The sequence below is a fragment of the Bacillus rossius genome, chromosome 3, assembly GCF_032445375.1.
Source record: "Bacillus rossius redtenbacheri isolate Brsri chromosome 3, Brsri_v3, whole genome shotgun sequence".
In the NCBI taxonomy this organism is placed as follows: Eukaryota; Metazoa; Arthropoda; class Insecta; order Phasmatodea; family Bacillidae; genus Bacillus; species Bacillus rossius.
The window spans coordinates 118609308-118632133 of NC_086332.1; the positions used below are offsets into that span (position 1 = coordinate 118609308).

Sequence of the window (22826 nt, forward strand, 5' to 3'; positions counted from 1 at the left end):
GAATACAATATGTAAATTTATCAAACTATAACTTGTAAACAACTTAAAATAAATCACCGAGCAGAATCTGGCAATCGCTCCGGTTCGGGCTTAGTGATTTCTTTCACTGGAAAACACAGTGAATTTTTAGTACAATTGCAGCGATACGCTGTACGGTGGAACAGGCGAAAGAGAGCTTTCGTTTAAGTTGTATTACTGTCAGAAAAAGATCACAAAATGTTTAAATTAGCTGCAATGGACAAAAAATATTTATCAATAAATACGTAATGTGTTAAAGTCATGAGTTTTTGATGAAAACGCGGTTAGCAACTTTGTAAATAGATAGGAAATACGCCATTGCAGAATTAGAGATCAGAAAGTGTTTTACGTTGCAAGGTAATTCTTACAGACCAGGGGCATGTGGACTTCCTAATGAGGCATCTACCGTGCTCCAAATCATTTGGTTATGGAATAGTTGAAAATAAAATTTACTTGTAACGGGAATTTGGTCGAACATTCCAACTCTCACAACATGACAACCTTAGCGGTCAGGGGTCACCTCCGCTATGGACATTTAGAGCACTTTCCGATTTTCCGAAGATGACGAACTCTTAGGTCTGTGCTACAAAAATGCTTTTTGCAATTAATTACACAGAATAAAAACATTTTTATAACGTTCCTTGGCATGTAATGAAACGATTATATATATAGGAAAACTCTTATATATCATGGTTTCGCTTGTAGATTTAATTTAGAATCCATATAAAAGCTAAATTAAATATACGTTTAACTCCCACATATTTACGTAAGTTAATAATTTCCATGACCATTCTAAGTGTTTTATAATTTTTCAAAGTTTACTTAGTTTACATCCTGTAGAAATACAAATTCAATTCCGGCTCGGTCAAAAAACATTTGTATATTTCTGTACTGAATGAAGGCAAGCGCAATTACCTATTTATGTATCCATATAAAACAATCTGGATTTTTTATGTACAGACAATGCACCATAAAAAATTCTGAAAGCTACTGGAATATTTTCTAACTATTGTAACATCTATAATAACTTATGAATAACACTGTAAGTTTTTTTTATAAATGGTACAAAAATATTCATGTATATTTCTGATATTTATAAATTTGAACATTTACATTAAAACAACTGTATCACTACAAAATATAGTTTGCAGTAATAATGAGTTCAGATTCTTACCCGGGCATTTATGCTGTGTGTTGTACCAGTATCCATTATACTTAGTCATTTGTAAACCGTTGCCTGAATAGCTTTTCAATATTAACTGCTCATAATAAGCACGATACAACAATATAAATCAAATTGTTTGATAGGTATTCAATAACCTTTTCCATTGTTTTAAAAAATTATGCTTGAAGGAGACATCAATTAAAATATAAAATAAGGCCGTAATTTTCTTATATGTAATCTCGAAAAACGTATTTCATATGTGCAAAAATAACCATAGCATTGTATTGTACAAAGTTAAAATATTTTTATTATTAAAATTTATATCTTGGCAACTGATTTTAAAATGGTTTGTAAAAGTACATATTATTATTTTTGCGCAGCGAATGGGCTCTTTAAATTATTTGTTGCAATCAAGACAGACAAGCAGAGTATTTTCAAATGTTTTGCGATCAATTTCATCTTACTTCGAGCAGTTTCAACTTTTTTAGATTGCATGTTTTTCCATAGTCACTTCAGGAAAATGCTTCTATGATTTCTTACGACATTATTTTATATTACCTGCTATAATTCTTATGCGTTTACGTTTGTAATAAATTCTAGGTGATGAGACATCAAGCTCAATAAAAACATTAAAAAAATTCTAGTATCCCTCCATTCCTTCGAACAGATACAATTCTGTTATTTTGACCGACTGTTTAAATGATACTTATAATACATCTCTGAAGAATCATTTACGCATGTGTTATCCTTGTAAGCAGAAAATATTCTAGATATACAACTTGTAGTTTTTGAAACAGTTAATGCTGCCCTAACATAACAAAACATGCCAACACTTGACAAGAAAACTTTATTGAGTAAGTTGTGAACTCTACGAATTTCAGGAATTTGTTAAGAGGGAGGGGGAAGGATTCTAGGGAAAGATTTGTACAAATTAGGCATTTCTCCTTTAATGAACACAATTGTGTATAAATATAATGGCTACAATCTTCCTCCTAAGCATCTTGCATTTTTGGGGAATCCAAGTGATTTAATTATTTTTTTCTATAAAGAGAGGGGGATATGAATACTTTCTGTCTGTATGCGCAGCGCAAATCAAATTAACAGTTAATGCTATTTATAAATACCAGTGAATTTATTTAGGGAACTGACTAAATAAATAAAAATATGGTTCTTTATATGACTCACAGACCATTTAGGTAATAGGTTTAAGCTTTAACACAGCCAATCACAGAAGCCCAGCTCCGATAGGCCAAACTAACAGACCAACCAGGAGAAAGGAAGACTCTGATTGGCTCACAGCTGCAGCCAATCGGAAAACACTTCCATCTCTGGAGTTAGTATTAAAAGGTAACTGCTCTCTGATGATGGCGACTGCAACCTCGACCGAAACATCGGTGATATCTTCGTATTCGACGCGGCTACAACCAAGAAGCCAAGCAACTCCTACTTTGCTTCTTGTTAATAAATTGGAAAATTTCAGCGTCTGTGATACCATTGGCTGTTAGAAACTGGTAACTGGAAATCAGAACTGCCTGGTTTATAATGCATTCGTTGTAGGTGCTCAGTTCTCTTTTGGCAAGTGTGAATATCACTGCCTTTTTGTTTACTGGAAAATAGCTAAATAAAGTTACGCTAAACGCAGTTAAAAATAGCAAAATTTGAGAACAAACGGAGTTGTGAAAAGGTAGGCAGCCATAAATACAAGTTTTATGTTTAGCGTAAAACCCTGGTAGGTAAAATCCTGTTTGGCTAAACAAAGTTGGGCAAAATTTAACTATGCACAACGTAATTTTATTTTATAGCGCAGTAAACCTGTATTTAAGGAGCATAGTTGCCATGCGAATCGCAGTAAGACAAATGGCCTATAAGGACGAAGTGTACTGGATTGTAATTTTTTTTTTGTAAATGGAACAGAAATATTTATGTATAATTACAAATGTTTGCAATTCTGCACATTCACATGAAAACAATTTTATCACTTCAAAATAGTGTTCGCAGTAATATTGAATTCGGATACCTACCTGGGCATCTATGCTTTGTGATATCTGAGTTCCTTCAATATTTAAAGTTATTCGTAAACCGTTCCCTGAATAGCTTGCCATTATTAGCTGCTGACAAAAAAATGCTTGAATGAAACATCAATTAAATATAATTTATGCGACAATTTCCATAAGAAATGCTCAGTATTATCTCTAAAAACGTACTTCATATATGCAAAAATAATGATAGCCATGTGTTGTACAAGGTTACAATATCCTTCTAGCAGTATTACAACTGGTTTCCAGAGGAATCATTTGTGAAAGTACAGAATGTTTTTTCCTGTGTGACGGAGGTCAGGCTCGGCCGTCGGACCTCCGCTGCGACTCCGCGCTTCTTGGACGGAACATTCGGTCTATCGCGCCCCTCCAGACTTGTCGCTCGCAGGGCGGTACGAGTGGACCTACCTTAGTTTTCATTTTTATTGACTTCAATATTACTACATTCAATATTCTCATTAACATATTAATGCCTCGATGTTTGCGTATGATCTATGAATTTAAAATATATTTGAGTGATTGACAGCTGTAAGTACCTAGCTTCAAACACTTGTTCATATCAGAGCTCTTAGAGAAGAGTTAAAGACTTCGCGACTGCGTGAAAAAAATAACTAGGTATTTTCCTCCCTACAGCTACAGGCTAGGGCCTGGTAGTAAACATTTCACTGTAGCAAAGTTGAAAACATACAAAAAAATGTAGCAAATCTTTCAGTACTCGCCAGAGATGTGTAACATCTAACCTCGGTAACGAGCAAATTCATGAGTTCTCATGTTGCAAATACACTTAGGCCTGTAACACAATATTCGTACGTGAAATTTAACGTTTTAATCCTTTAAAATAATGCCGAGCGTGATAATAATACGCAAATTGTGCTTTCAACTAAATTTAGGGACGCGTATCTCACGCAGTTTTCCGCACTTGGCGCTAGAATTTGCTGCCGGAGCAGCAACGTTGACTATCGAATCATTCGATTTGTGGTCGAAATTTTAAACTTTTTAATAAAACGGCTCAAATAAAAGAGAAAGAGTCTTGAAAAAATACTTAACCCCAGCTTTGAAGCTGATTTTCGACAATGAATTTTATTAAAATACTGCCTATGTTGCTAAAATTCATTAAACGGTCAATGCTACAAAGTTTCCCTTTGTATTTGTCAAATTTGGTTCGCGTCATTCACCAAACATGGCAGCATCACGGTTTCATATTTCCGTTCCATGCGATTTTCTTTCCATTCAAGAAAGTACTCCTACCAAATGCCTTATACCGAGTGCTAAGATGTTACACGTCAATATATTATCACTATGTCATTTTCAATACTGAGAAAATAACTGGAAATTGAAATTTTAATAACAAGTATTTAAAGGAACCAAGATAGCAGATATTTTATTGTGGCGTTCATGCTGATATTCTCCTTGCACCGAGCTTGTCCCTGAGCCACGCGCTGACCTTGAGTGGCGCGGCGGGCTGGCTGCATGCGGGCTGCGCCTCCGACATTACCCTTCCTTTTTTAACGTCGGAGACTTATTTCGGCGATTGCTTCACACATGAAAAAGGAGAATGGCAAGTCTCTTTGGCAATACTGTTGAGGGGATTCCTTTGTTAGTTGCGATGTGTCGACATGCCTCTCGTGTTCTCGGCAGAGACCGGGTATTCACTGAGCGATAGGTCCAAGATTGAACTATCTTACCTTCACCGTACTAATTATTTGTAAATGAACTGAAAAAATTAATGTGAAATATCAAATATTTTCAAATTTGTACATATATATGAAAGCAACTCTATAGCTAAAAAAATATATAAAAAAATTCGCAGGAATGTTGGGTTTGGATTCTTGCCCGGACGTTTATTCTTTGTGTTGTCCCAGTACCTACAATAGTTGAAGTTATTCTCAATCGTTTCTTAATAGCTTGCCAGTATTAGCTACGCACATTTATAAGCATAATAAAACAAAATAAAGTCGATTTGTTTAATATGCGATTATCTTTCCCATGGTTTTAAAAATAATCCCTGTAGTAAACATTATTTAAAATGTAAAATTATACAATTTTCATGAGTGCGATAGTAAAAAAAATAATGTTTAAAAAAAAACTGGTTGAAGCGCTGCCAAGTATTAATTACCATCCAGTCGACGTGTAATGCGCACACGAAGTCGTCGTTCGAATAGTTGACCGGCGAGAAAACTTGAAGAATTTTTAAGATGAAAAAATTAAATTACGTCTGGACTTGAAGCGATGGGTATAATGTTTATAACACTAAAAGTTATACAGAATCACATTGGCATGGTGCAGAAGACCAGTTATATACCAGACGTCGGTGCATTAACACATGATAGAGTAGAGTTTCTTCTCAGTATTGGACAAGTGCCGAATAAATCTGGTAGACGAAATCGTCAATGTGGAAGACCAGGTAATTTTTGATGACAGCATTACAAAAATGGAACTGCACGAATGCCAGCCTTTCCTGAACGGACCGTACGCTCTACCTTCTGAAGTAAGCGTTGCTATACAGCAAGATATCTGTTCTTTACCTACGCAATTGTTTATACGTATAAGAGGTTCCCGAACAAAAGTTAGATGGCATGCATCCGACCACGACGACAATTACAAGTAATGTTATTCTTCACCTAATTGAGCGAATTACATATGTACTCAATGGTTTAGAGATAGACCAGTCGAGAGATGTAGGCATTACATCTGCTATTAAAAATTACCTTTCGCTCAAGACGGACATACAGTCTGCTGCAAAGATGGCTGGCTGGGCCCTCGAGGATGAATTCAAGCTACCTATTTATGCCGAAGGAAAGTTCGAAATTTGCGTTCTCTTGGCCATGATTCTTGGATTCCCTGAAGACTACAAACATATAATAACCAATTCGAAACAAGAGCTCGTACTGCTTATAGTCAACACGCATATTAATACAATTGCCGCTGTTGCAGAAACCCCACACGCCACAGGATGTCTCGCTAACACTTCAGTCTATCGAGTGTATGCTGCCATGTGAGCACGCTCAAACATATCAAGAAGCTGAAGAACATATAAAATGGCAATAACATTTACGTGCCATTCCGATCTTGGTGTTTTGAAACGTATCATGGCTTGCCTCAAAGTCAGTTAACTTCGCTACGGAAAAACCAAGATACATCATCGTCAGGCTTTAGACTGGAATACAGCTCAATACAGTAGTTCACCACTAAGTTTTCGATAACTGCCAAATATGTAATGTAAAAAAAAATATTTTTCAACAGCAATATCTACAAGTACGTGGACATGAACACAGAATTGGAAAATGTAAGATTTCTTCTCGCTTATCAAATTCATGCAAAGTTTCAGCAAGCGTATTTGGCTGCGGATTGTCGCCGATACTGAGTACCGACAGTTTCAAGAACAAGGCTCCGTTAAGGTGTTTGACATTTCCAAACAGGACGATCGATTAAATTTAAACATCCTCGACTGTAGGTCGAGCGGAAATATTACACCAAACACTTTTCCTTTTTGTCTGATACTACACGATAGACTTGCATCGTACAACTTTCGAAACAAGCTAGTGAAAATTCTGTAATAAATAACACTGCGTTTGCGAGATTAATTTAGTTATGGTCGAGCATTGCTAGCATAAAGTTGTACTGCAACTTAAAGTGTTTCCAGAGCCGAAATGGATTCGTTCTAAAGGAGATTTCCGTCACGTACGAGAATGGTAGCAGGACACGAACCCGCACCTTCAGGCCTCTTTATACCTGGAAATCACAAGACGAAAAAGGTAAACTCTCAAATGAATGGCAATGCAAATACTACCATGACCTGGAGTCGGGTGGAGGTAAAATTCTTACCACCAATTGAAAAAGACTCTAGATTATTTGCTACTGCAAAATACAGGTGGCATCATTTACACAACTTTACCTGAGCAGAAGAAATGGCAGAGCTATATTTGCGTTGGAGCCAGTGAAATCGTAGACCCGCAGGCTGACTACAGCTGTCCTTTCCTGCGCAAGCTTTGTGCAATGTATGGTTAACAACCACAATTCGAACAAGTGTGTACACGTACAAACTCGCAGCTAATGCGGAAATGGCACTTGCAGTGTGATTATAGCCTGCTTATATAAGTGGTGTTGAACAGTTCATGACTTCAGTTGTCGTCAGACCTGCAAGAAGATGTTTTCGTTCCATCGTGCCAATGTGTACGTGAGCGTAAGACCTAGCTTCAGCAGTGTTGAGTACAGCGACCGGGATGCCGAATATCTGCGCAAATATACGGAAACATGTGATGGAGGTGCTCAGTAATGGCGGTTTTCGCACTTTCCTGTGTCCTACGAACCGACTAAGCAGTTGCTAGATTGCTGCGAACCTAGAAACTGTGGCATCTATCACACGAGACCACACACGACCCTTCCAGCCATCATCGAAGAAGTAGTCGCTTCGTCTGAACGTGTAATACCAAACTCGGACTTGTTGCAACCTGTTGAAAACCCTCGATGCCTCTACTCATACGTCCAAACGACGTACGCCTCGTCATAGCTCTGCCAGTTATCCCGTCCCAACAAGTACCGAGTCAAAGTGCAGGTGCGGCCGTGGTCGTAGAAGTCACAGTCCATGTCTCACCATGTATCTCGTCGCCGAAGAGGATGGTCTGTAGGATACCGGTGTTCCTAAGCCCAAGAACGTTGACTAGTTGGAACCAGAATCGATTAGACGTTCCCAGAGTCTACAAGGCTGTCCGTGCAGCATTTAGGACTATTTTTACGAAAATTCTAATTGCCTTAACCTAATATGTATTTGTGTAGTTTTTTAATAAATTGGTGAAACTGGAACTTGTGTGTTTTTATTTCTAGAGTTTTAAGGTACCTGCATTTTAACCTAATAAAAAAATTAATTAAATAAAGCCATAGTTTGTACTCATGTAGTATAACAGCAACACTGGGTATAAAAGCCAGTTCCATACCACGGGTCTCTCAGTGCTCCTCTGACCACGGAGTAGTGCGAATCGGCTCTCACTTGTAAGTTTCGTAATATTAAGTTACTGTTCAAATGTCGGTATTGATATACGGTTTACTATCAACAGTAGAGAACCTGATGGTATCGTCGAAGACAGCAGAGACCTCGATGGGTTCGGAGATCTCGATGACAGCGATGTTGATGGCGTCGGAGATTTCAATGGCATCTGTGATACCATTGCTGTTCCATCGGTTGAAGTTTCGCCAGAAACTTCGAAGACTTTAACGAACGATGGAAGCACTTTTGTAAATATATGATGCATGATTCACTTAACCATCAAATGCCCATTTGCATAAAATAGGTGGATGTCCAAACAATTCACAAAGAATACTGTTTCAGTGCAACAGTGGTCAACTAGATACCTTAAAACTGCTTTACGAAATCTGTACAGGTTCTGTTAAGTGAAAGCAAGAACCTGTTTGCAAATACTATGGCAGAACCTTTATGCTATCACAGCATGCTAGACGTCATGAAAACTGGAATTTCCAATTGAAAAATTCATTAAGTTCGTCACTATGTGAAATGTGAGGTGTCTTGACTATTTGGCTATATTGACTATATTGTAAATATACAACCTGAAATGTGAATTGTCACATGACTGATGCATATAAATATATAACTAGCTTGCCATGGGTGTGACTCTAAGTTCAACTTTGTTTGTGGAAGAGTGACGACAGTTACTCAACTGTGTTACTCGTTCTTGAAAGTTGAAGACCTCGATGGCATAATTACTATCTTTAAATATGAACTCGATGACACATGTACAATGAGTAATTGGTGGTTCTTTAGGCCAGTCTGACATATCACCTACAAGAACAACAGCAATGTCAACTTCTTCATCAACTTCGGGGACCCTGACTGTAGCAACGCCGATGGTGACACAGATCCCGATAGCGACAGTACCATTTACATCGATAAAGGAAACAGCAACTGACGGTGTTTTATCACCCAACTGTACGTACTGTGACAACATCAGAATTTTGAAAATTCGTGATTACATAATACAAAATTGTAATGATAATTCTGAACGCATTAAATGTCAGTGCAACAGGTGTTGTAGTCAGGGGCGCAACAACAAAATTTCCCCGGGGAAATATACCTTTTTATAAATAATCATCGATCCCCCTTATTGAAGCCGTGAGTGGGGGGTCCTCCTCCGGGAAAATTTGTATTTCAAGGTGGAAAATGATGCTATTTAAGCAGTTTTATTATCTAAAAAATTATTACACAGCACTTTCTTTGACCCCTTTGCCCCCACTTCAAAGTTTCTGATTGGGGGGGGGGGGATATGCTTCCCCCCCTTTTGTTGCGCCCCTGGTTGTAGCCAGTTTATATGCTACGGAAACCTGAAAAGGCATATCAGAAATCGTGACAGACAGATTAAACATTCATTAGAATCAAACTGTATATTCTGCGGCAAGATATTTGTATACATAAAACTTTCAAGGCATTATAAACTATAGCATTGTCCTTTTAACGAATTTGAGTACTCTGTACTGTGTGAAAAATGCGGTAATCAACTGTCATGTGGAACTGCTCGGAAACGACTGGTCAAGAAATGCAAAGGACTCGCTTCTTACTCCAAGAAAACTGTATATATCGAGAAATGAAAGTAACGTCATTGTTCTTGTTTTTTATTTGTACAAACTGTGTTGTTTTGTTTCTCGAACCTGTAATTTTTTTAGTAATTTTATCTAAAATTATCTTTTTGCACCAGTCTAGCATCGAACGAAGGTGACTGAATCAGCCAGTAAATAAATTTTCATCATTTTTTGGATGAATTTTGTAATGTCTTCCGTATTCCTAGTCTAATAAACACAGATTTTCAATCTGGCTACCAAATTTAAAGATGGTGGACACAACAGTAATAATTGAATACTGAATTTTAGTTAGTCAAAAATCAAACTAATACGGCAGCAGCACCATTTAGCAGACTAAAAGAAAAAGGCGGCCTCGAGCAGACATAAGCAAAACGGCCGCAATGATGTAATATTTATCTCGGCATTAGTGGTGGGATATCAGTCTGCCAGTGGCTTCCGTGGAGAAAACATCCATCACCATTTTTGATCGAATGACGAGGATGGGTTTGAACCCAGTACCTTTTTATAAATTTTATTATTAAAATATTATCAAACTTTTTTTTAAATTTTTTTTTCATTAAATAGGATAATATTTACGGATTTTCATTACCTATGTCGGAATATTTTAAAAAATCCCGGAAGTTGATTCAATAAAATTTTTATTAAATATTATTTTTTATAATTTTTATGATTTTTTTCAGATATTTGTGATGAAAATATATTTTCCGGATGGTGGCCATAACGTAAAGTGCAAACGCTGGGGACCGGGGTTTTAATGACGGAAAATTCTGGAGTTCAACATGGCGGAAAACAAAATGGCAGAAAAATAAATAGCGGAAACATAAAATGGCGGGAAAACAAAATGGTGGGAAAACAAAACAGTGGATACAAGATGGCCGCGGGGGTCAAGGTCAATGTCATCCAAGAAGACAGTCGTGAAGTCACAATCCAAGATGGGCGATCGGCATCACATGCTCCACCTGCGGAACCCTGTCCCAGGAGAAACCAATGAGTAGGCTGCTACTCAAAAGTAATTAAATCAATTGTACATATATGAAAGAAAAATATTTTATTTCAAATATGGCCCGTGGCACGGTGCACAATAATAAGCTTAAGCCCCATTGTGTTGCCCTCTGCCCAAATACTCCCTAAAGTCGGGGTGGCGTCAGGCGCAGGCGGGTCCCTACCGCCGCGACCCGCCTATCCCTGCAGCATGGCAGAGTTCAACCTGAGCCGCACGCCACCACGTGGAGCCCGCTCAAGGCTGCTCCAGCGATCACCGCCCGCACCAACGGCCCCGGAGTGGGGATGGCTCGACGCGCCACCCCAAGAAACAACCGTGCACGTAAGTGCCAAATCTGCAAGTGTGCGAAGTGCAAGAGTGCAATAGCGCAAGTATTTTGCGTCATTTATATCTTTCCATGCCGTCTCCTCTCCCGGTTCCCCCACCACATACCTAGCTATTTGTCCTCACGCCATCGGAATTTTCGTAACGATCGAAAATTGTTACCCCCTCAGCGAAGAAGTTTCACTTCAAAAATATGGGTTTGTGGTTCCCATGCGCGTGAAAATTCCAAATTAGAGGGATAGGAATTTTTTTTGGATACTCTAGTATTGGTAACACGCATACAGTGACTTGATGTAGGCTTTTGGACATACGCCATTGCTTACCACATGTATGTCTGCAGAAGAAAACTACAAAAAAACACAAATGACAAAAAACACAAATGAAGCAAAAATTGCTGTTGTCAGGATTTAACGCCACACAATATTCCACAACAGGAATATGGTCAACAAACAAGGAAAAAACAAAGAAAAATGGACTAACAGAACGGAAAAAAAAAACACAAATGATGACAGCACAATAATTCCGAACCCAAAAAAAATTCAACACAACAGTTGAAACGAGACAAAAAACACAGCAAAACGAAAAAGACGAAACAAACACAATAGTTTTCCAAAAAAACAAAAAGCAAAAAGAGAAACGAAAAAACCCCCACAAATGATGATCATTTTTCCAGCCCCTTCTCAGTCGCACCTGTATTTCCGTACCATGTGCGTCTCTGCCTGAGGACGGGAGCAGATAGCAGTTCCCGAAACTTCGCTTGTTTCTGTTTTAGAAAACTGTTGTGTTTGTTTCGTCTTTTCGTTTGGTCGTGTTTTTGTCTCGTTTTGACTGTTGTGCTGAATTTTTTGGGTTCAATATTTTTTGTGCTGTCATCATTTGTGGGGGTTTTTTCGTTTCTCTTTTTGCTTTTGTTTTTTTGGAAAACTATTGTGTTTGTTTCGTCTTTTTCGTTTTGCTGTGTTTTTTTGTCTCGTTTCAACTGTTGTGTTGAATTTTTTTGGGTTCGGAATTATTGTGCTGTCATCATTTGTGGTTTTTTTTTTTCGTTCTGTTAGTCCATTTTTCTTTGTTTTTTCCTTGTTTGTTGACCATATTCCTGTTGTGGAATATTGTGTGGCGTTAAATCCTGACAACAGCAATTTTTGCTTAATTTGTGTTTTTTGTCATTTGTGTTTTTTTGTAGTTTTCTTCTGCAGACATACATGTGCTAAGCAATGGCGTATGTCCAAAAGCCTACATCAAAGTCATGCACTCCCATTGCACAAATCTTTCAAAGATAATACGCGTAAAAGTGCGTTGAAAATAGACCTTTAATTTTACTAGTATCTGTCCATGTTTTTAGTGGAACCTAAGAATGAATTAATGAGTCTATGAAAGATGAAATGTGATCAAGCCATATTGCATGAAATGTGTCTACAAATTGTCACAATTGTAATGGTAACAACGGATCGAATCTCAGAGTCCAGAGTTTGGAGATGTGAATTAAGATTTACAAAAGTATGCGAATATATGCAAAGAATATTAACAAGAATCCAAAAATATGCAAACATATACGAATGTATACAAAAGTATGCAAAAGTATGAATAATTATGAAAATGACGCAAAACTATTCAAAAGCATGAAACATTATGTGAAGTAATTTAAAGGTTAACAAAAGTGTTTGAAAGAATACGAAATAATGCGTTGCTGCTGCCATCTGTAACTCGATGTAAAGATGTTTCAATTAAAAACTTTGCTGTTAACCCCACATCTTGAATTAAGATTTGTTACTTATGTTTCATATGTTGAACACGTTTATCCATTTACCTACTCACTTCCGTTGTACTGAGATTCTGATATTACTTTACCGGCTGTAAGAAAAACTATTCAAAATTTTTTTAATGTTATGAAATTTTGTTTACTGTGTTCACAGTACTATAAATTTGGCTATTAATTTCGTTACTAGTTCATTATTAACACGGATTCTACTTAAGTGTGTGGGACAGACTTTGGCTTAGTTACAAAATTCGTATGAAATACAGGGGTTTCAAGTTAAACATATTCCCGAATGAATTCGTGAGATATTCTGGTATCTGACAATAGGCCTGTGCCGGTCGCACTCTTGACCTTGGAGAAGATTCGCAGAGACCATCTGTGGGCTCGCCTCCAACTGCAGTAATAACATGTCTACACATGCAGCGATTAAGGTAATGTTTCACACTCACGGTATGCACAGACACCCAAGAGACGTGGCCTTAAATACTACAATGATCTCCGAACCAGTTCTTTACACATTCGGTGCTCGCGAACGGATTAATAAGTCTGGATCGAACCAAAGACCCTTGCTACGATACCTTGGCCCTGGAGTGATCACAGCTACCTAGGTAAAGCGACAATCCTTGACCTCGTCACATATTAAATTTACACCATCATGCAGCTTTTTCTTGCACAAAGCGTTTTCCGAACACGGAAGGAAATATAAGCAGGCTATTTCTTGGGCTAAAAGATGAAATATTAAGTCCGACACCCATTATCAACAGCAGAAACTTCAGTAGGCAGATTAAGGCGTAGTAGTTTGAAGTCCCCTTATGTTAAAAAAAATGTTGAAATTGTCTTCATTGAATTAATTTATTCAAGTGATTAATTAAACTGTTGTTTTTATAAACACTGTCATGAATGCATAAATTAACCTCATAAATGAACAGATTTAAATGTACAAATAATTAAAATTGTAGCTTTAACATTTAATTAATTGTGAAACATATTTTGAAACATTTCTGAAATACATGTTATGTCACTTTAAGTCCATACAGACCAATGGTACACATTTACGCTAAATATTGAACTGAAATACATTACAAAAAATTATGTTTTGACACTTTTAGAGAGCTAGGGATGATTGGGTCGAAAGTACTGCACAACAACCTGCATCTTAATTAACTGTTACCTAATATGGTTTTATGTACTGCATACGAGCAATTCTGTTATTGGTACTGACGATTAGTCACTCCCAACATGCAAATCGGATACAAAAGTGTTATTTTGTATTGTCTTTGCTTGATTTTTTTTTTCACTGCACGTAAAGAAAATAAATTTCATGCGTTGGCAATCACCAACTGCACATGAACTACTGAATTTGGTTTTTCGGTTGTTCTCCCTGAATTGATTAATTGAATTTTCATATTAATTTTTCTTTTAAAAATTCATAAAAACGTTTGCTACCAAAGGGTTACAAGCTATAATTGTTTTGTCGTGATTTTTTGCCACAATTATGCTTTTTGTAATTTGCTAATTGGTAAAAGAAGCATGCTTATTAAAATATTTATTGTACTAATTGCGTCATGTTAACTATTTAAAACTGTGTTTCTACAACTGTTCAGTGCATTCACGTGATATAATTTCAGTTCCACAGTCAGAGTTTAAACACATTTCCTCGCAAATAGCCGCGACTAGCAGTCTCCGTGGGGACTGCTAGGAGCCGCGCTCTGGTCACTCGGGCGCCGCAGGAGGTCGTGTCTGGGGGAGACCTCGACGCCGCAACTCACGATGAAGGGTTCCTCCCCCTCCCCCACCCTCGTGTGGCCGGGGCACGCCTGTGGTAGGTCACGTGGCCGCAGAAGTACCTACAGGCGTGCCCCCAGGGGTGTCAATATCACGTGCACCCTGCACCAGGGATGACAAAATCATGTGCTCCATTACCACAGGCGTGTCAATACCATGTGGACCATACCCATAGGGGTGTCAATACCATGTTCACAATACCCAAATGGGAGTCAGTACAATGTGTAATATACTAACGGGGTCTTTAATAACATATGAACGATAATCACAGGAATGTAAAAGCCCTGTGTTGCAGCCAATAAATGCATATTTAATTTTTTCACTGAAAAATACGACTGTTTGAGTTTAAACTAAACCTTGTTTACGTCTGCAGCATGTATGTATTTTTACGATAGGTGGAATGAGTAAACTGCTCGCTTGACTGAACCAATAAGAACAAATTTTATAAACAGTTTTTAAAAGTATCTTTTAATATTCTTTTTGGTGTATATTTAAGTCGGACTATTCGTTATTTTTAAATATTATAGTAGTCTAGGTATTGCCTTTTTATCAGATTGCGATGTATGAAGTTTTGAAACTGCAAGATAAGCAAGAAAACTAAGTTTTGCTGGGTTAATATTGCATGCCACATTATAAAACTGACACAGTTTACATGCATATGAAATAATGGGCCAAACGTTACCCAGTAAGTTACCAAAAGGTGAGGGTAGTAATTTAGCACCGCGCGTGTGAGAAAATGTTGAGAGTTGTTTCTTTAGCCATTCGTTTTATGTCAATAAGGCTTTCTCATATGCATTTTAGAATTGCCACGTAAGGCCTTACTTATGCCTAGGCGCAGAGGCCATTGTGTATTGTGTGTTGTTACTAGACTACTACAGGAGCTACAAGTGTCAATCTCTAAATCAGGATGCATTCAGGATTTAGATATGGCAAGTTCTCTTGGCTTTTAAATTAAATTATTGTCCGGACAGTGGGATGCGATGATGTAGAACCCAAAGTAATATATAACAAAGTATATTTTGTTAAAATAAACTGTGTTAAATTAGAAAAAAGTTTTAAATTCTCAGACGTTTCATACATACGAAATATATCTGTACATGTTAAATTGTGTTTACTTCAGTAAATTTGCATCCTTGGCGAAAAGTTGAATAAACATGATGTTATGTTATGTTTGATTACTAAAAATATTCATAACTATTAATAGTTTGAGAGTATTTTCGTAGAGTAAAATTATTACGTATTTTATGTTCCCAATTCCCGAAACATTGGATTTTTAATTTCAAGCGTATCTGAATTCGATTTTAGGGTTTGTGGACTGTATTATTTTCTCGAGTGTACACGCTTTTGGAATATTTGGTCTGCAAGCTAATTTTATTATGACATTAACTCAACTAAGGTCGTTAATGTATAATTGTTTTATGTGTTAATTCTAAGCTCTAGGTATACGGCATTTGCTACCAGTAATTTCGAGAAGATGACAGAAGTCGCTTGGAACGGGAATGTGTAACTAAGGTGCTGCAATCTTCAGCGTTAACTTAAGTTCACAAAGCCAAAAAGAAACTTCACAGTATTAACTCTTAATGAATTTTAACATGATGGGCAGAATTTTTATATAATATTTCTTGTCGAAAATCAGGCTCAAAGCCGGGGTTTAGTATTTTTCCAGTCCTTTTTACTTTTATCAAAGCCATTTCATTATATAGTTCAATATTTCCTTCTGCTAATCAAATGAATCAATATCCAAAGTAGCTGCTCCGGCAGTGAATTCTAGCGGCGGGTGCAGGAACTATGTGTGATTCGCGTCCAGAAATGAAGTTGAAATCCCAATTTAGTACATTTATTACGCTCGGCATTATTTTAAGGAATTAAACGTTAAATTTCGTGTCAGACTTTTGTATTATTTGTGTCTTTGCTACACGAGAACACATGAATTTTCTCGTTACCGTGGTTAGATTTTTCACATCTCTGGCGAGTATTTAAAGTCTCACTCACATTTAAAAAAAATTGATTCGGCAACAGGTTGTTTGGATTTTCTTCCACATCGCTTGGGAAGACATGCTTTATCAGAGTCGACGCGATGAACCCGTGATGGTCGGATGATGCCTACCGTAGTAATGAGGACATCACCCAGTCTTGAATCCGGGTAGGAAAATGTTCATTGAGAGTAAAATCTCTCACTCGTCTGGAAATCTATCTTGCGACCCTCGGCTCAGGAGCTCGTACCACTAGGCAAGCGGCCATATATATCTATGTGTGTGTATATATATATATATGATATCGTCTGCCCACCTTGAGAATAGAATAACGTTATATGACTTGTAGAGCGCAGGCGGTATGCATCTGGCGAGGGAAACGGGAATGGCCTGAGGAAACCACAAATAGGCTACAGCGACTACCACCTGTGTTCGATTCTCCCAGGCTGGTAACGTGGACCTACATCTCTCCTGAGTGTTTGCGAAATTCCGATATAATACTGTTACGCTTTATCGCATGTTTGTAAAGGATAGCCCAATTAAAGATTTTATTACCCTAAACAGTTTTATCGATGGCCACTTCTTATGTCACAATATATCTTCTAAAATGGCAAATAATCAATTGCACTTAAATAAATGTTGCTTCCCCAGTCACTTGTTCCGTACACCTCGCTGGGCCGCACCTCTGGCGCAACTCTCGCCGCAGCACCCCTCGTGGCTCTCCGCCGCGGGACTCCGTCGCCGCACTCCGCCGCTGCCGACGCACTTGCCTTCGCCGAGGATCCACTCGACGCCTCGCTAGGATCTCCGCTCAGGACACTATCGCCTGGAACTGAACTCTTCGCCCTGGAACCTTCGTCCAAGGACTTCGCCACTCTGCCGCACCCGCGGCACTATCGCCCCGGAAACTCCGCCGCGCGAAAGCTCCAGCCTGAACTCTCACTGTCTCAACTCCCCACTGACCTCGGAGGCCGGCGTCGCGGGCCTATGTATCACAAGCGCCGCTTCTCGAATTCACCAGCGTGGCTGGGGGCAGTCACGTCATTCCGCGCTGACCCGACGGCAGAAATCTCTCGAAAGACGTGTCGGCGGCTCGCGTAACTCCACAGCTGTGAGGTGTCAGTTGTCTTAGCTATCAGCGCCGCGCGGTGAGCCGGGGGAAGGAGGGAGGGGAAGCGGCGACCCAGGTGCGCGCGGAACGTCTCATGTTGCGCGGCCACATGATGTCAGCCAGCTGTGCACCTGCACGTGTCGCGGCCTTGCTCACGTTCATAACAATACAATAGTTTTGCAATAGCATATTTTCATTGAAATTCGCACGTCACTACTATAAGAAACCTGGTAAACACTAAGCGAAAGGTGAATTATCATTAAAAATGTTTTAGCTAATGAGGATTATTATCCAGGCTCAATAGTTGTAATTGCGTATGTGAAAACGCAAAAATTAAAAAAAAACATATTTCAGATCATAAAGAGACCTGCATTTCTTGGTTTAAATAAATCATATCCACATATGATTATTACTGAAATTAAAAAATATATATATATTTTTTTCGGCACAGCCTACAGGCGTAGGCAGATTTCGAAGTATCTACATATTATATAAATTTCTATAAACTTCTGGAACATATTAGAAACGTAATTTACTTGTTCTCCAATATCCAATATTCCAATATTCCAAAATGTTCAATTCATAATCTCATACTCCATGCAGCGAAATTATTTTGAACGATTTTAACTTTATGCAATTAGCATTGAAGAGCTTAGAAAATTCTTTTATTGCCTACTAAGAAATTAGTGAATTCTGTTGAACTTCAAACACTTTTTTTATCTCTTACACTAATAGGTATGCGTATAAAAAATTTGCTTCCATTCAAGGCTTAGGATAAAATTAACATGGTTTAAAATAAATTCGAACAAATTTGATGATAAGGAAGTATGATTTTTTTAAATTACAAAGCACACTGTTTTTTTCTGTAATATTTCGTCCCTTCAACAATTGTTTCCACCAGAGATTTAAATAATATTTAGGATTTTTATAATAAATTATAACATATTTATTAGTATACCCGTAAAAATGATGGTTTTTTTTTTGCAGAAATGGTTGGTTACATAAAAATTTAGTTTTGAAAAAGGTTTTAACCAAATTTAGGAAGTCATAATAAATAAGAAATGATTCAATAGTGTAGTTTGTAAGTAAGTTGTTCAGTTAGGTTACAAAGAAGGTTAAGTAATAAGTTAGATAGTTAGAATGAATATAAATATGTAAGTAGTTTAGCAATTGGGTTGTTTAGGTTATGTAGCTAAAGCTATGGTTAAGTTAGGACGGAAGTCAGTACGTTAAGTCGTTTAAGTAGTTAGTAATGTAGTTAACAACTGTAAGTTTTTAAAGTAGTTAGGTATTTTATGTCATTTGGTAGTGTGGTAAGAAGGTGATTTTGGTATGTAGTTAAGTGTTTTTAGGTAGGCAGATATGTTAAGGTAGTATAATTGTGTAGTTCGAGTAGATAAATTACATAGGTAGCTAATGTATTATAATATATTTTAAAGTAGATAAATTTCATTGGTAGTTTAGGTACTTAGGGTAGAATAGAATGGTAGTTAGTTAAATAGTTAATGTATGTAGGTTTTTAAGGTAATTGAAGTAAGCACGAAGTTTCCGAAAGTAAATTAGATAGTTAATTTAAGTGAGTAGTTGGGAAGTTTAGGTAGGTAGTTTGGTAAATAGTTTAAGGAAGTTTCTAAAGGCAGAAAGTTTTGGTATGAAATTGTTTAGTTCAGGTAGATAAGAAGTTAAGAAGGTAGGTAGGTTAGGTAGGTAGATAGAGAGGTAGTGTGGAGGTAGTTAATTTATGTAGGCAATGTGGTAGATAGGTATTTAGGATTTAAGTTGCTATTTAGGTAGGATGTTTGGTTTGGTAGATTTTCAGGTAGAATATTTTATAATTTGGTAGGTTTTTAGATTGGTAGGTAAAATGTATAAGTTTACCCAGTTACTTCACATACCTTACCGACAGACGGAACCTAAAGAGATACACGTTTATATAATTTTTATAATTGGACTATTATTTTTTTAGCACACCTCGCATGATCTAGAGCTCAATTACGCTTAGATGACTAAAAAGGAAAATTCCTTTTGCACAGATCCCGCCCTTGAATATCATTAAGGTAGGCGAGTATGAAACTTATAAAAAAATAGTAGCTTAGTAATGAAATAAGCCTACATTGTGAAATGAATTTTTAAATAATTTGTATTTAGAAATATGCCTTGGGAGAAAAATTATTTGTGGTCTCAGTTCACAATAGGTTAACATTTAAACACCTCTACATTTTCGATTGGCTCTTAAATTAACGTGGACCACTTTAAGCCCGTGAGAAACCCTCTACCCCAAAATCATCCAATCATATACCCCCAGGTCCAAAAATCCGTCAAGTGAGCAGTCAATGAACGGGTGAAGATTTCCTGAGCATGAAGAGGACTTCGAACGGGAAGTGCCTCGGTGTTGTGACGTGAGACCAGGGACCAGCAGGGCAGTTCTCTGACCGTCGCGCATGCGCCCCTGTGGAGTCTGGCGAGGTGCAGGAAGACAGGCGCGATAGTCACAAGGAGGTAGCGGTGAGAGGCGGTCGGTCGACGAGAACGGAGTCAAAGAATTGGGGGGAAGGTTTATGGAGCTAGGCCAGATCAGAGAAGGTTGTGGCCTTGCAGAAGGACAAGACAAGGTGCAATAAAAAATTTCTGTAATTTTAAGAAAGATTCCTTTGAAAACCAGTTGCCAAGAAATAAGAATACTACAAAAAGGATATTGTAAATGTGTACAACGCATTGATATGTTTATATTTGCCTGTATGAAATACTTTTTTCGATATAACACTGAGTACGTGTTACGAAATTTGGGCATAATTCCCTAACCAGAGCTGACCTGTGTCTGTTAAAACCCGCGCACAACTCTCGGGCCACGCGGCGACCCCTTCCCCCCCCCCCCCCTCCATCAAGGCGAATCCTACAGATTTGCGCTCCTGGCAGACAGCAAGCCAAAAGTAGTCAAATTTAAACAAAAAGTTCCTTTCGGCACAGCCTATCGGCATAGGTTGAGTTCGTAGTACATATTTATTATGTAAGTGTTTTGGGAAATTCTATAAATACTTGGAACATCTTAAGAACTTAATGTACGTAAAATTTAATGTTCGCCAATATTCATAAAAATTGATCTAAAATTTTCTCAAATTCAATGCAGCGAAAATATTTTGAATTTTTTTAACCGAATGCATCCAGCATTGAATGTCTTAACGAATTTCATATTATGCATACTAAGGTAGCTATGCAATAAATTTTTTACCTTCAAAGACTATTTTTCATCCCTTGCACTAATACGTGACCGTGTAAATTTTTTTGCACAAAGGTTTATAGTAATATTAAAAAATTAAAAATTAACACTGACGGATTTAATACTAACGAAGTTTTAATTTTTTTAAATATCAACCTCTATTTTTACGGTTATCGTTTTCTTCGTTGAAAGTTACTTGAGCCAAATATTTTAGATATAGTTAAGGAGTTTTACAATAAATAATAACGGAGTTGATACTATATATAGGTATTAAAAAGTAATGTTTTTTGTCTTTCTACTCTTGTTATTTCCACCCTTTGCAGGAATGTTTTTTTACAGAAAATTTACTTAAGACAACATTTTTCAGCATTATGTAAAATGTTAAAATAAATAAACATTTTTCGATAGAGTTAATGGTAGAGAAGTAAAAATTTATTTTCTTATTTCCACACTAGGATTTTCAACTCCTGCAGTAATGTTTTGTGTTATCAAAAATTGTTTCAGACAAATGTTTTAGATAAAAAATTATAAGATTTACAAATAATTTGAATGAATTTGATGATGTGCCTACGAATGGATTTATAATTTATTTTGTCCTCCCACCCTTTTTTATTTCACCCCCTGCAACAATGGCTCGTAAAATCAAAAATTGTTTCAGACAAAAGATTTTGAAAATTATTAGACTAACAAACAATTCTTACGAATTTAACGTTGTGCCTACGAACGGATATATGATTATTCTTCTCCAACCCTTGTTTTTGTACACTCTTTGCAGTTATGGCTGGACATATCAAAAATTAATTCAGACAACATATTTTGCTTTTTCTCCAACAAGTTATAATATATTCAAAAGGATGCGATATTTTCCATATTATGGGAGTTACAGCGATGTTTCTGTTTTTCTAAAAACCTTTCCCATTTCTACCCCTTTCGTCGGATATTGCCCATTAATGAACTCGACCTATATTTTCTACTTATTAATTTTATGTATCAGTTCGTAAGTGATTTGTGTAAAATTACGTCAGTTATCGTGTCCACAAATTTGTGATATATATATATATATATATATATATATATATATATATATATATATATATGAATAAACGTTTGAGTTTACGATGGTTTTTGGGTCTATTGACTATGAAACGAAAAACTATATAAAAAATTTCCAGAAGTCGCACCACGGTAATGGCTACACTAGGTAATATTTCTTATATACATATATATATATATATATATATATATATATATATATGTATGAAAACTAACAATTAATAAAGATGTTTGCAAAATAATATTTTTGATGTTAACAAGTCAGTTAGTGTGAATATGGCAACAGTGAGCTCTACTCTGCACTCCAATGTAAGAGAAAATTCTGTGTAGAAGATGCAATGCGCGGGTCCCGTGTCCCTGGAGTTACAATGCGATTAACTATTTCTGACGGCCAGCGAGGAATACCATGCTGGCGTCTATCTAGTCTTTTGTGGGAACTTGTATGATTTGAGACAAAAACACGTAACTACACAACCCCACAAACGTATGTGACAAAAATAATCAACTTGGCTTAAAATCGGTTCTATGAAAACTGTTACATTGCATATAATTTAAAAAAAAAAAAATCGACTAATCACCAGGTTTCTTTCGGTGAAAAGTAAACTTAATGTCTATTCTTCAGGACAGCCTACAGTTCTCAGCGATTAGAGCCTTAACCAAAACTCGAAGAAAAATTTAGTTTAAGTTAGATCGATGTAATAAATAAAAGTACTTAATTTTTTCCGGGAAGGTAAAAAAGGTTAGGTTATCGTAAATAAAATGAAAGTTTGGTTAGGTCAGGTTAACGTTATTTAAAA

General features: G+C 37.0%; 1 protein-coding gene across 2 annotated transcripts in view; it reads right to left on the minus strand.

Annotated features, from left to right (window-relative positions):
- Window positions 1–22826, minus strand: part of LOC134531196 (alpha-tocopherol transfer protein-like) — a 220357-nt gene that overhangs the window by 2222 nt on the left and 195309 nt on the right. The gene's annotated exons all lie outside the window — the stretch shown is intronic.